This window comes from Convolutriloba macropyga, chromosome 8, assembly GCF_964194025.1.
Source record: "Convolutriloba macropyga chromosome 8, txConMacr16.3, whole genome shotgun sequence".
In the NCBI taxonomy this organism is placed as follows: Eukaryota; Metazoa; Xenacoelomorpha; order Acoela; family Convolutidae; genus Convolutriloba; species Convolutriloba macropyga.
Genome location: NC_134475.1, coordinates 9318423 through 9332671, shown reverse-complemented (window position 1 = coordinate 9332671; position 14249 = coordinate 9318423). Strand labels below are relative to the sequence as shown.

At 33.1% G+C, this 14249-nt stretch overlaps 1 protein-coding gene across 1 annotated transcript in view; it reads right to left on the bottom strand.

Moving 5' to 3' along the window:
- The window catches only part of LOC142344358 (NACHT domain- and WD repeat-containing protein 1-like), a 309470-nt gene that overhangs the window by 169197 nt on the left and 126024 nt on the right, over positions 1-14249 (bottom strand). The window lies entirely within an intron of this gene.

Here is a 14249-nt window from a genome sequence, read left to right as displayed (position 1 = left end):
ACATTTCACAAAACGCGCAAGTTCATAATTTTGTCATTTTACAATTTTGGTCTGATACTTTTGTTTTACGCAATGATTTTGTAAGCCAAATGACCCAATCTCTTAATGACCGCCTCATGGTCGGTTCTTGAAAAACGCAAGCACCATAGTTTAAACAACAAGGACATATAATTGCCAAATTGTTTTTTTAGTACGAAACTAGGCTTTAAACAAAAGACACGATACAATAACAAAAACAAATTGGTTTTCTGTTTTCGAATTAATTTTTTTTTCAAAAATCGATCTTCAATCAGTAACATAAATCTAAGTGATTAATTCAAGTGATCGAAAAAAGTTCAAATGATAGACACCGTCTTAAAATATAACAAAAAATCCGTAGAAGTGAAAATTTCTACTTTAATTCATGAAAATTTTAAAATAAAAGAGTTTTAAAATACTTTGATTTACTGAAACTAATCATAACAAAACAATGATTTTTATATTTTTTAACTCTTCCACCGAAACTTTATTTCATTCTTCTCGAAGCTTTAATTTTATTTTTGAAGCTAAGTTATTAACTGTTGCTACTGCACTTTTTCTTACCTTACCTCAATTTATTTTAACGCCTCTTAACGCTTGCCCTCAAGAGCAGAATTTCACATTTATGACTAAAAGGGCGAGTTTTAGCGCAATCATCTAATTCTTTTAACAGGCGGGGCGCAGTAATTCAATCTCCACCACAAGCACAGCCCTATTTTCATTTATTTTTTTAAAATTGTTTAATTATTATTTTTAATATTTTTTCTCTTAATATTTTTTCTTCCTTCACTCAAAGTTTATTACTTATTGAAGTATTTACCTTAATTAACGACTTTTTTCTCCTCTGTATCAAAAAAATTTTTTGATATCCTACCACGCTTGGAAAAACGGCAAGCTAATCAACTTCTACGAGGCTAGCCAAGAACAACCAGAAAAAGAATGAAAGCAAACAGAGCCAGCAGAAGCCTTTCCTGGCGCTTGAACTGGCTCCCAGCAACAAGAGCAATCAATTTGTTTAAAGGATAATTTCTATAAAAACAAGAGCATCAATTCATCTTTCAAGATCGAACTTTCTCTTTTATTTAATGATGCCTTTTAAATTGATTGAACTTGATTGTACATACCTCAATAATAATTAAAAATTCAAGCAAAACATTGATTCATTTTGAATTTGGAAACAATAATTATGACAAGCAATGAGTAAAGAAAAAATCTAATTTTTTTTGTCTTGTCAGAGAACAGGATAAAAGCTCAAAAAAATTACGAAAAGAGAATGTCAGATTTTGGAAAAAGAATGTACAGATAATTTTTCAGTTTCTCATTTAAGTAGAACTCAAACGTTTATACAGAATTTTGGAAAAAAGAACAAAAACTATCATTTTGATTATTTCAACTACACAAAAACTCGGATTCATTTGGATTTAAACACATCTACTGTTGATAATCAACAGATTCTAAAGGTCAGAGGTTCAATTATCAGCATAGAAAAAAGCAGTGATGATTTCAGACAAAAAGGAAGAGTAAATTCCTAACCACTGAACCTGAAAAAAGAGAAAAAACTAACCAATGTTTTCCGAACATCCGAAAGCCGGTGAACAAAGTTGCAGACAAAGAAAGCTGCACTTGCCAAAAAAGTTTATTTTAACTTCCTAACTTCAAAACGTAGAAGATGGGGAACATTTTACGGATTCTAAAGTTCGAAGGTCCGAGTATCAACATAAAAGAACGCAGTGCTGTTTTCGGACAAAAAGGATCAGCAAATTCCTAACCATTAAACCTGAAAAAAGAGAAAAAATTAACCAATGTTTTCCCAACATCCAAAAGCCGTTGAACAAAGTTGTAGACAAAGAAAGCTGCACTTGCCAAAAAAATATTTTTACTTCCTAACTTCAAAACGTAGAAGATGGGGAACATTTTACTTTATAGCCAGATTGGTCTATTTCTATGTAAAATCGGTCATTTCTATGAAAATTGCAGATACGGGAATAACAATGAACAGTAAAACAAAACCGTCTTGCTGTTCGGTTTGGAAAGGCTAAAATGGAGCTCGAAATAAAACGTTGGTTCAATTTTCTGGTTTTTTTTTTCCCTGATAATAATTATCTTAACAACAAAAAGGAGCAATCAGCAAACAAAAATACCGAAAGTTATTGCAAATCTAGAAAATAGAGGATCATAAAACAAATGTTTCATATAAGAAACCGATGTTTTGTTTCTCTGAAATAAACTACTCCAAAACATTTTTGGATTGAAAGACGTCTATAACGAGTAACTATTTTATAAGGTAAAAACCAAAAACTATTTATTTAACTGTAGTTTGACATTCTTTACAGCATTTGAAATTCAATAAGGTTGAAAAGAAGTGGCGGTTTCATTCTCAATTCTTAATACAATATTTTACGAAAAAATTTGTCATATACACTTAAAATCACCGATAAATAAATAGATTTTTAGATATTGATAACCCCCCCCCCCCCCAAAAAAAATGTATCTTATTGTTTACTTTTTCTATCAATAAATATAAATAGGTTCATTCGAGCTTCATATGAAATCTAAAAAGCTGTTTCAATAGCAAAAAAAAATTTTGTCCTTACATTGACAGGCAAATTCACTTCAGAAATGGGGTTGCATCATTCATATAACAAATAACAAAAATCTGCATTTTCTGGTTCTTGCAAAGTTATTTCAAGAACCAGAAAAAGTAAGTTTAACTCAAAGGTGTATCAATATAGTTTGCAGAAAAGATGATCTGAGTGAACAATCGCTTTTTAGCAATTTCAAATTTTTTCTCGCTCATCCAAAACGCAGTAGCGGATTTATCCAATTTGATAGCAAATAAAGCGTGGAAAATTGACTTCACGAGTTACAATTGCATTTCATCTGTTTTGCTCTCTTTAAACAGCGCTATTGCAATGGTTTCGATGCACGAAGGTTCCCGAGTGGACTGGGGATGGTTATCTTGTAAGATCTTGTAAGATTCTGCCAGAATCTTACAAGAGGATGCATCGTCTTTCAAGATTTTCTGACGGATTTTTATAAGATAAGCATTCGTCTTACAAGATTCTTACAAGATAGGCATTCGTCTCACAAGATTCTTACAAGATAGGCATTCGTCTTACAAGATTCTTACAAGATAGGCATTCGTCTGATATGATTCTTACAAGATTAACCGTTGTCTTGTAGGAATCAAAATACACAGAACGACAATACACAGCGCGCTAAAAATTTTGGAGATGACGAACATGACGAAAAAACCTGTAATTTGTTTTAAACAGTGTAAGTGTACAATTCGAAAGTCAAAAAATTTTCTTTGAGTCATGAATTTACACCCCGTATTAAATGGAAAGCACGAATATGGATTTTTTTGTTACTCCAGATTGAATGTAATGAGAAAAAATCTATCTAAAAATTTATAATACTGCAATTTTTTATTCATAAGAGCATAAAAAGTAAGGAAAAAGATTATAATTTAATTCACGTTTTTTAGTTTTATCAATAAATCAAAAGTGAAAGTTAATAATTTTGTACTGATGCAGTAAAAATTATCTTGAAGAGCAATTTTCTATCAAATTAATGAATGAATAAAAATGTCACCCAAAAATACGCAACCAATTCTCAAAACTTCAATGCATTAAATGAAGAAAATTGAGCAAACAAGAACCAATGAGAATGTAGCTCAACCGGAACGAACTTGCAAGAATCTTACAAGATAACTATTCATCTTGTAAGATCTTACAAGATAACCATTTTTGTAAGAATTTTGTCAGAACTTATAAGATAACCATCTTTTATAAGAATCTTGTAAGATCTTACAAGATAACCATTCTCTCTCGTCCAGGCTTTCTACGAAATCTCAACGATTCAGTTCCGAATGTTAAAAAGGGTTTTTACAATTAATTCTTCATTCCTTTTTGCCTGAAAACCAAATTTTTTAGTCAAGATTTATGAAAACCATAGTTGCTGTCTTCGGAAAAGTTTCGTGATATGTCTCGATGAGATCTAGCCAAGTGTTACCGCGTAAATGGGCAATGCGCTATTACTGAGAAATTATACATCCAGCGGGAAAGGTCATTTAATTATGCTGTTTTCTGAACCATGTAAGCATTATGAAAAAGATTAGCCAATCAGAATGGAATATTCTAAGAAGCGTTCAAATTTTTCAAATGCCGTTTCATTACCGTTCAAATGCTTGCAAGACGGTGAAAACTTATGTCACGTGACCAACTGAACTCCAAACAATAATTTATGCTGGAAGATGAAGCTTTTTCACGCCTTAATTTGTACTTCAAATCGGTAGTACTCAAATGAGAAGCGAAGCACATTCTTTTAAAAATAACACTTATAATAAATTCCAATTGTAAAGGTATTTCATTTGTAGCGTCATTTTTCATAGTTTCATTTTTCATTAATTTCTACATCATAAATGAATTTTCAATATCAAAAACGATTTTCTTATATATCCAGCACTTAAAAAAAGGTCGATTGCTACTTATCGCTATGCAATTTCACATAGTCCTCTGCAATGCCCAGAAAATTAGCTTCGTTAGCCAAGACTCGTTAAGCATTTTGATTTGTAGATTCTAAATTTCTAGTATTAAAATCTAACGTTTTCAAACTTCTATTTCAACTTGGAGCCTGGTAAAAAATGATTCTCCCAGCTTGAAATCACAACCATGTAATCCAGATAATGTGGGAAAGGCCATTTTTCAGTTTTACGTAATAACACATGCAACTTTTGTCAACACACTTTAAGTCAAACTGTTTCCTATAGCTTAAACGCCGTACAAAATTAGCGGCGCGAAATTAAAACCAAAAAATTTTAAAATCATGAAAAAACTTGTATCAAAATTGTTTCCCTTTTTCTGTTGTTTTGTTGTTTTGCTACTTTTCACATTTAATATTGAAACAATATCTCAATTTACTGGAATAAACCACAAAACATTGCAAAGACAAAAACTAATCAGTAAACAATTGAGAGTGGCTAGTGATAACCATATAAAACCATGCCAATCATCAAATAGGTTTATAACTTTTCGAGATATAAACGATATCGGATCAGGACTTCTACACAAGTTTGACGACTTTTTGTGGGCGTGTGATGTGGCTATTCGAACAGACCGGACCCTGGTCGACTACGCCCCAAGGCTAACGGGTAAACATTTGGGTGAAGAGTATTTGTCGGCCGCAAGTACAGGAAAAGGGTTGGAGCAACCAACAGGAGGAAAGCACAAGGGGATGAGCGAGGCTGAAATGACTATCAGGAGAAAGTTTATGCCTGGGTGGAAAATTGGCCATTTTTTCAATATTTCCCAAATGATTTACACATTGGAGTATGCTAATGTAAGTTATGTTTTAAGTGGTTTTGATAAAGTAAGATTCCAGATTGACAATATAAAATACAACTAACTAGATGTCCCCGGAAATGAGAGTTTTTGATCGGTATTTTTAGGGAAAATCGGTCAAAGCTCTTATGTTTTTTTGGGGGGTTTTTTGTTCGTCTTGAACGGTTTTGATCGTTTTTTCGACACGTATGTATGATTTAAAAAAATACAAAATTATTTTTTATGTTGTTATAAGTATTTTTAAATTATTTGGTTGCAATTTAGTTGTTTAGAATATATTGAAATTACTTCCCATCAATAATGTCCAGACATTAGCGCATCAAAACCCGCAATTTTTGCATATGCACGTGATTCAGAATTTTGATTGCCCGAGGTAAAAATTTGATCAGACTCAAACCCATAGTTTCAGTTTTTCTTCTTGCTTTATAAAAATTCTCATCATTAATTTCAGCGCCCCAACCAAAAAAAAAGAAAAATTATGTCATTTTGACCTCTTCATTTTCACAAAATTTATACATACCTGAGAAAATGTCCTTACTGTGGGATATGATGACAAAAGAACAATTACACAAATTATGGCATTTATAAATTGTCTTTTTCCTTTGTGTCCATATTCCATAATAAGTGCAATGTTAATTAATGGTAGGGGCGCTGACTAAAAATGGGGCGTTAACTTCTATCAGCACAAAATCCAAGCTCTTCTTATATTGATTGAACTATTTTTGTATACTGCAATCGATCTGTGTTTATTGTGTCATACTGTTATCCGTGATATTAGTGAAGCAGAAATGTAAGGAGACCTACTTGGTAAATAAACGTTTAAACTCCCTTGGATTCCTATTTTGGGGTTCAAAAGACAAATGGTTTATTAGCACTTATTCATATTTCTTCTTCAAAATTTCTATGGCAACTTTAAAAGAAAGTTTAATAAGTGTATACCGGTGTCAGGACAATTTACCCAATTCCACTATACCCAATGCCATTATACCCAATGCCATTTTAGCCAACCTGCCATTTTACCCAATGCCATTTTACCCAATGCCACTTTACCCAATTTACCCCATTGCTAAACTAACCAGAACGACTATTTAGCCGACTATAAAATAAATGGCCTGTGGAACTTGATATGAAACTATCACAACCGAACATGGGATTATAATGTCCACAAATATTTTAAATCATCCTTCTAATAGCGACTGCTAATTTGTAATCGGATAATTGAACAAAAAGATCAAAGGGCATTGGGTAAGTTGGTATTGGGTAAAATGGCATTGGGTAAAATGGCATTGGGTAAAATGGCAGGTTGGGTAAAATGGCGTAGGGTAAAATGGAATTGGGTAAAATGGAATTGGGTAAATTGTCATGTAACCGTGTATACCATAGCTCAGATCGGTTATTAATATACCATAGCTCAAGCCCTACTTGTTATCAAATATTATTATGATTATTCTATCTTTCTAGGTAAATTCCTTAGTAGTGGCTGGAGTCAACTCGTGCAAAAGTTCTTCTAAGATCTATTCCTAGGTTTAAAGATAAAATTTATATTCTATAACACGAAGAAAGTAAATTGGTATCAGCCATGCTTAGCATAGGAAGTGTTCCGACATCATTTTTTAAAAATATATATTTTTGTAAATATTTTCTTATTATATCGTCATGTCATTGAAATTCTGTCTTTTCTGGAGCTTTCTCTTAGCAAATTCTAAAGATTGGATTTCATAACACACCTGTCAACAAAGAGTAAACATGGTATGAAAAATTTGGAAATTTAAATAATTTTGAGCCTCAATTTTTGAGAACATTTTTTCTCATATTTCAAAAAGTTTTTTCAAGGATCGATTTGGGCTTTTCAAGAGTTTTTTCAATGGTGCCCCATTCTTGTCTCTTATCAAAAGACATTAGTCAGCCAAGACCAACTTAAAAAAACAAAGCTTGTATAGCATAAACTTCTTAACCCTTAAATAATTTTGGAGCATCGGGAAAACAAATTTGTTTGTAGCGTTTTTATTCAGATCGAACGAAACCTGAGACCGCCAATCAAAATTCAAAATTTTGAATTTCAAAACTTTTGTTCAATAATCCAAAAACAAACAAGGAGGCTCGGCAATGTGCGTTTGCACATAAAGTTCTGACCCCGCTCATCCGCATTTTTGACATAAATGTCTACGAAATGAGGAACAGACAAAAAACCCCCCAAAATTTAAGTATATTTCAAACAAACGTGTGCAAACAAAAAAATTGCTTCCAACCCAAAGAACTCAGTAGAAAAAAAGATTGCCTCATTAGATTGATGAGATCAGTCACTATTAAGAAAGCACGTCAAGATGAACAACAGAATCAAACAACAGTAACAACAAACATTAGTTACATCCAAACGTTTTTCTCCATTTCTTTAAAATAAAACTTTTTAGTCAAGTCAAAACAGCGTCAGATAAAATGGAAACTAAACAAAATAAAACTTGTGTTTTACAAGAAAAAATATTGGACAACTCCACAAAACGGCTCGATAACAATTAGACCAAAACATCATGAAACTGCAAAATTAAAATTTAAAAATTGGCTGATACTTCTAAGAACAATTGATTTCAAAAGAGTGAAAATCTTTTTTTAGCAATTGAAAACATCCAACATGTTTATGATCACTTACGCTTCTATAGGAGGGCATTAAGACCTGTCATTATTTAATTGTTTACGCGGTTACAAAAAGAACAACAACTAGAGAAACCAAACAAAAGATTCCTCTCTCTTGCGCCTTCCTTTGACAAGAATAATCTCATATGTGACCTTTAATCATCGAGAAAGGTAAGTGATATAAAAAAGAGAGAAAAAAAAGTTTTTTTTAAACAATTGTTTTAAAAGTCATGAAAATCATCTGCTATAAAGTCAAATCATCCAATAGGCTCATTTATATTGCAATAAAAAGCAATGGTACTTGTCATTGTCCAGGAATTTTGGTAAGACTAATAACACGAAGTAATAACAACAGTTAAACACTGATATAGAAAATTAAAATAAATTTTTTGAGAAAGGGGTGTCGAAGAAGTTAAAACCACAATCTATGCCCTTAAACACTTTTATACGTTCACTTATGCCTTATTTTGAACGCCAATGATTTAATATGTGAACTGTCAAGAATGTGATAATGTGACAAAACGTGAAAAAAAACCTGAAAAATGGGCTAATGCCTAAAAATTTTTTTAGTAAATGTGAAATCTAGCAGTGTCAAAGCCAGAAAACCATAACTTAACACGTAAAACCACAAAAAAACATAATTTTAATTTAGTAAAAATAAAAAGACGCGGAGGTATTCTTTCTTTGCTGACACTTAGATACAAAATAACCAATTTAGGAGAATAATAGTGGCAAAGTTCAATAAGCCTTTGTTTATTTAAAAATCAAAAACATTCAAAAGTCAAAACGACCGTAATCTTTCGAGTAAAGAAACTAGACAAATTAAGTTGAAACTGCTTAAGAAGCCAATTGGACTTATTAACAGTGAGCTTTGATTTCAATTGTTCTCTCTTTGATTAACATAAAAAACATCAAATTTTCTTTTAAAAGACCGACTAATTACAATCCGAATTATTTTTGTATTGTTACAGCCCGAGATTGGACCAAAACAAGCCTTGCGATTGCAGTTTGTCCTTTAGGAACACACAAATGAGTCGAATATTTTCGATCTAGATAATTTATTGGCTAAAATATCAAAAAGAAATGCTTCGTTTTTGATAATCACAGCGTAAAATTAGCTAAAAGCGGCAAAACTTTAATTCAAGACTACTCTCAATGGAAATGGAAGTAGAACTAGCTCCCCTTGTAGTTTTCAAAGATTGTTTTAGTTGTTTTTGGTTATACATGTCCGGCAATTTTAACCAAAATGGACTAAAGAAGTTTAATCCGGACAATTTTCGAAGAAAAAAGCTGAATTTTAAATTATTTAGCCAAAATTTCAGCCAAAAAATATAAATCGATATAGTCAACAATGCTATTTTGTCTTTAAAAATAAAATCAGCAGTACTAATGTCAACAATCTTGACATATGTTAGCAAAATTGACAAAACTTTAGGCAAAAATTTCGGAAAATGTGAAAAAAATAACGCAAATTGGTCTAATTTTGACAAAAATATAAACCTCGATAACTCGCTCTAGAAAAAGAAAGTAAAAAATTTTTTAAAAATTAATTCCATATTCTTCGCTCGACGGCATTTTAATGATACCACTCACAACTCTCTATGATGAATATATCGAGCGGTCAAAATTGACTGAACAAAAAAACCCATTTGAGTATATAGTTCCTCCCACCCTCAAGAAGGTGTTTTAACATACTCAAGCGCATAATGCAATCCCTTTTTCGGTTTTGATAGTTTCATATCAAGTCTCACGGGCCGCTGATTCATGGACATGGACCAAGGGTGGTTTTAAACAAATTGCTTTGGGAGGCAAAATCTTCACCTTATTTGAGCAACTGAAAATTTTGCGGAAACCAATACCAATGGTAATAATAACTTCTGATTTCTGATGATTTTCAGGGAACTTCGAAGAATTGCCGCCTCGGAGTATCTCAAGGGTCCCAGTTTCCAGTCCTTGATAGTGGGAAAAATTTACTGAGCATTGAGTATGGCCACAGCAGTTACGAATGCAAAGTTTGCCATTTTCGGATCCGACAAGTGAATTTAACGAACACAATTCAAAAACAAGATCTCAACTTAAGAAAGGCGATTGCTAACTTTGACAGCAAAGAATTCACGTCTGTTATCAAAGTTGCGGCTCGAGAAGTCAAAAATGTAGTTGTAAGAAAAGCGAAAAATAGAAAAAATAAAAACAAAAATAAGAGAAACAATCAAAAAAGATTGTTTGTTGTTATTCATCTACGCGGCCGTGATCGGAAATGTGCGTTATCTAAATACACAAACAAGCAATTGATAAACAAAATCGAATCTTTTGGGGTTTTCAAAAACAACAGCATTGTTTATCTAATGACTGATCTGCTTCAAAACAACAGCCTAGTTAGCGCTGTTAGAGCGCATTTTGGAAATTTCATTTTCCAGGAAAAAGATATCGATTTGTTTAAAAGGAGAGCTTTCAAGAAATTGGGCACATTTTTGGTGTATGCAACTGAGTTGGAGCTTCAGTCAATTTCGGATGGGGTGATCAGGACGTATACTGGGCACAGTTTGCCCAATGATGGAAAAGAATTGGGGTTTTTGGAACCGCCGGAATGCAGGAAGCCGCCCAACAAGTTACCATATTTGAGGCTGAATAATACTGCATGAACAACAATCGCGGTTTAAAGAATTGAGGAACTAACTGTGTTTCACCGTTTTTTAACCCCTCCCCCTTATCCATATCCTCCCGTAAGCGCAATTTTAGCGCGAACAAATTGATGGGTGTTTTTGTATTGGTTGCTACTAGTTTTATCAATACCATCAGATATTCGAACATTCATTTCTATTTACATACACCATTGAATCAAAGATCAAAACTATCATCACTTATGGGTAACTAAACGATCATAACTTATGGGTTATTATATTTTATTGGGGGGGGGGGGGGGGGGAGGAGGACGTTACTCCCAGGTACTCCCATTAAACTGGGGATAAGAAAATTGAAACAGAGGTCCAAGGTCTGCAAATATTCAAATGTTTATATTGGTATCGAAATAAATCTTGTATTGCTTTTTTAATCCTTTCGCGCTTTGTTTGCTAACCACAATTACCAATTATTATTGAATTTAACTGCTTAAATTGTTACTGTTTAATAAACTATCACAAAATTTAGTCTGTCGGTTCCGCTTCTGCTATGCCAGATTTGCTGTAATGTGAAATTGATTTTAAACATGTGGGATAATTAAGCGGGACGACTCTCCCGCTTAGCCAGAAGCAAAGATAGAAAAAATTGGTGGTGGATCAACAGAAAGTACAAAAGAAATTGGGCTCAGCACAACAGAAAGCATGGTAATTATCGAACGAGCTGATGTTTTAATAAACCGAACTCCAAATACAAAACAAAGCAAAAGCATCTTAAAACAAACTATCTGAACAGAAAATATTCTTCAAACTTTGAGTATCTCTAGGGTGTTGTTTGACGCAATCCAAAGCAGGCACCCTACAGACGTAAAATCTAGAGACAAAATACTGAGTAACCAAGACATTTACTGAATTCTCATTGGCAAAATAAGAAAAATCAAATTGATTACAACCGCAAATGATTGAGCATAAATATTTGAATCTTGAATCCGTAAGGCACTAAGAGCCCGAAAATTCTCCTCTCAACGATTGAAAAACGCTACCAATTAGCCTGAGGAACCCTCTTTTTATGTGTTAAAGAAAAGAAGAACCTCGCTGTAAATCACCCCCATGAAGCAATTCTTGAACAAGACAAAATACGCTCTCATCTAGTGCCTGCAACAAACTGCAGCAGAGGTTTAATTTCAAATTGGAGCTGAGAACTCAATTCCAATGAGCAGAAGTTTGAATCAAGAGATCATACAGCAAAAACGTTTTTAGCACTAAACGTGATTTTGATCGAAGCTTATTTAAATCAAAATGATTACAGAGGAAAACAAACGCAATTAAATTCAAGTTTATTTAAAATTGAAAGAGGACTACTGGTAGTTTCAACTGGAGATTACAATTCATTCAATCATAACCAAGGAAATGTCTAAATTTCTCCTAGAACTAAAGACGACAGAACAAAGCCATTCGTTCAAATAAAAGCAGTGGTCGCGAAATTGCTCATTTTTGCTGTATAAATTGAATTTAATGTCCAAGATTTCACACATTACGATAAAAGAACGTCGTTTGAATTGTTTTTCATCAACAAAAATGAATTGTTTTTCTCAAGAATTAGCTCAATTACAGTTACATGAAAATACATAAAAAAATAGAGGTCTCATAAATACAAACCAAATCACTTGAGACGAAGTGCTAAAAGCAAACGACAAAAAAAATGCAGATAGTTCGCCGAGATAATGTGGCATTACTTCTATTTTTCACAAAGACATTAAACGAGAAATGGCCCCAGCACTGAGAAATGTTCTCGACAATATCGCACAAGCCAAAAAAATTACAGCAAACCATCAAATTGCAATCTTGAAGATCCTTCCAAAAATCGAAAACCCAATAACAGTAGACGATTATAGACCCATAAGCCTGCTCATTAAGGACTTGAGTTTTTTGTCACATTTTCTAGCTCAAGGATTCTTCAAAAACCTTAAAGAGGTAAAAGGTCAACATGAACAAGTCTTTTTAAACTACCGATATACTAATACATGACGAAAGCACGCAAAGCCCATAAACAAATAGGTAACAAACTCTCTGTAAGTCTACGCCTCTCAAAAGCATTGGATAAAGTAGACGACGATTGCAGTTCCGCTCTTCTCGACAGAAAAGCAATTATTGAGATCAATGGCCTTCTCTCGACAAAGTTGTACTCAATGTTGAGTACTCAGAGACGGGCTCTATCAGATGTACTACTTATTCCTGCTGTTGAGCCTTTGTTTTGATCTGCTGACAGGTCTTCCCATGTTAAAGGTTTCCACCACACAAATCCGTTTTTTATGGTGACGATATTTCATGCTTGCTTCATAAACAATCAATAAAGTGCCCTTCGATAGTGCCGAAGATTTCTGTGATCAAAATCAACTACAACTTTACATAAGAAAGAGCAAAATCATATAATCAATTTAGATTTCCTTTTCTGAGACCACATGAAACAATCTTGACAAATAAAAATTGGAGAAAATTTCAGGGCCTCACCATAGGTCTTTTGAAACTTTGCCAGAAAAAAGGAAATTAGAAGCAAAATTTCTTACCAACCTGCTACTATAGTTGGAATATCTCTTGCACATATAATTTAATTTTCTAATTTTTTTCAAAAAAATTTGTCTGGCGTGAACTAAAAAACCTTTTCGAGAGAAATACCTTTTAATCATGTCCTTAAAGCTTACATTTTTCCAAGACATAAAAGTTCTATTTTTATTCAAAAACAATACAGAATCTTTGATCATGCTAAATACTCGCAGGAAAACAAAAAGCAGGAAAAGAAATCTGCTGGTACGCAATCAAACAATTTTGCGTTCAGATTTCATCGCAAAGCTCTTACGCAAGCATGTCATTGAATACAATTGTTCAGCAACAGAATTATATCGTTTCTGCAGCTATATTACGGAAATAATTAAGCCCTTACCTCAGCAATATAATTTGCTATTTTGCCTTGCATTAAACTGTCTCATTGACGAAAACTTAAGATGGCTTAAATTTTTCGGATTCAACAATTTTTTTTAGCTTCTGTAAAACTGAATTAAAACCTCAGAGCCATTATTATGTGATTGTAACCGTATAACTGTAGCGAGAAACACTTAACAATTAACAAACAAACTGGCCTGACGTCTTTGGTCATATGAGAGGAAACTCCTCATATGACAGGAAACTCCTCAGCCAAAACCGTTGAGTAAAGGTCCTAAAAACTAGTGAAATTTTCATTAATATTGTAATTATTTCTCCATTTGCAAAGTTTTGTGTTTGGTTGATAGCAATCAACTTGTAAACATCGGCTTGTGGATTCACGACCTGAACGCCAGAAATTAATACTGCACTGATGAAAGTACCCAAAACTCATACACAAATAAATAACATCAAAAGCCGTGTAAATCTCGACTTCTCAAAAGCATTCAAAAATTAAAGAAGTTATTCTTTTTTGCTCTTCTCGATAGAATAGGCTTCGGCAACTTCACCGAATTGTTAGTTAAAACTATATAAAAGCTAACAAATGCAATGAGTGAGATGAACAGCTACCTCTCTCAGACAATTATACTCGAACTGTGGAGTTCAGTAAACATGTGCACTTTTAGCTTTTTTCTTTCTTTTCAGACATTGTTTTTCTCTATTG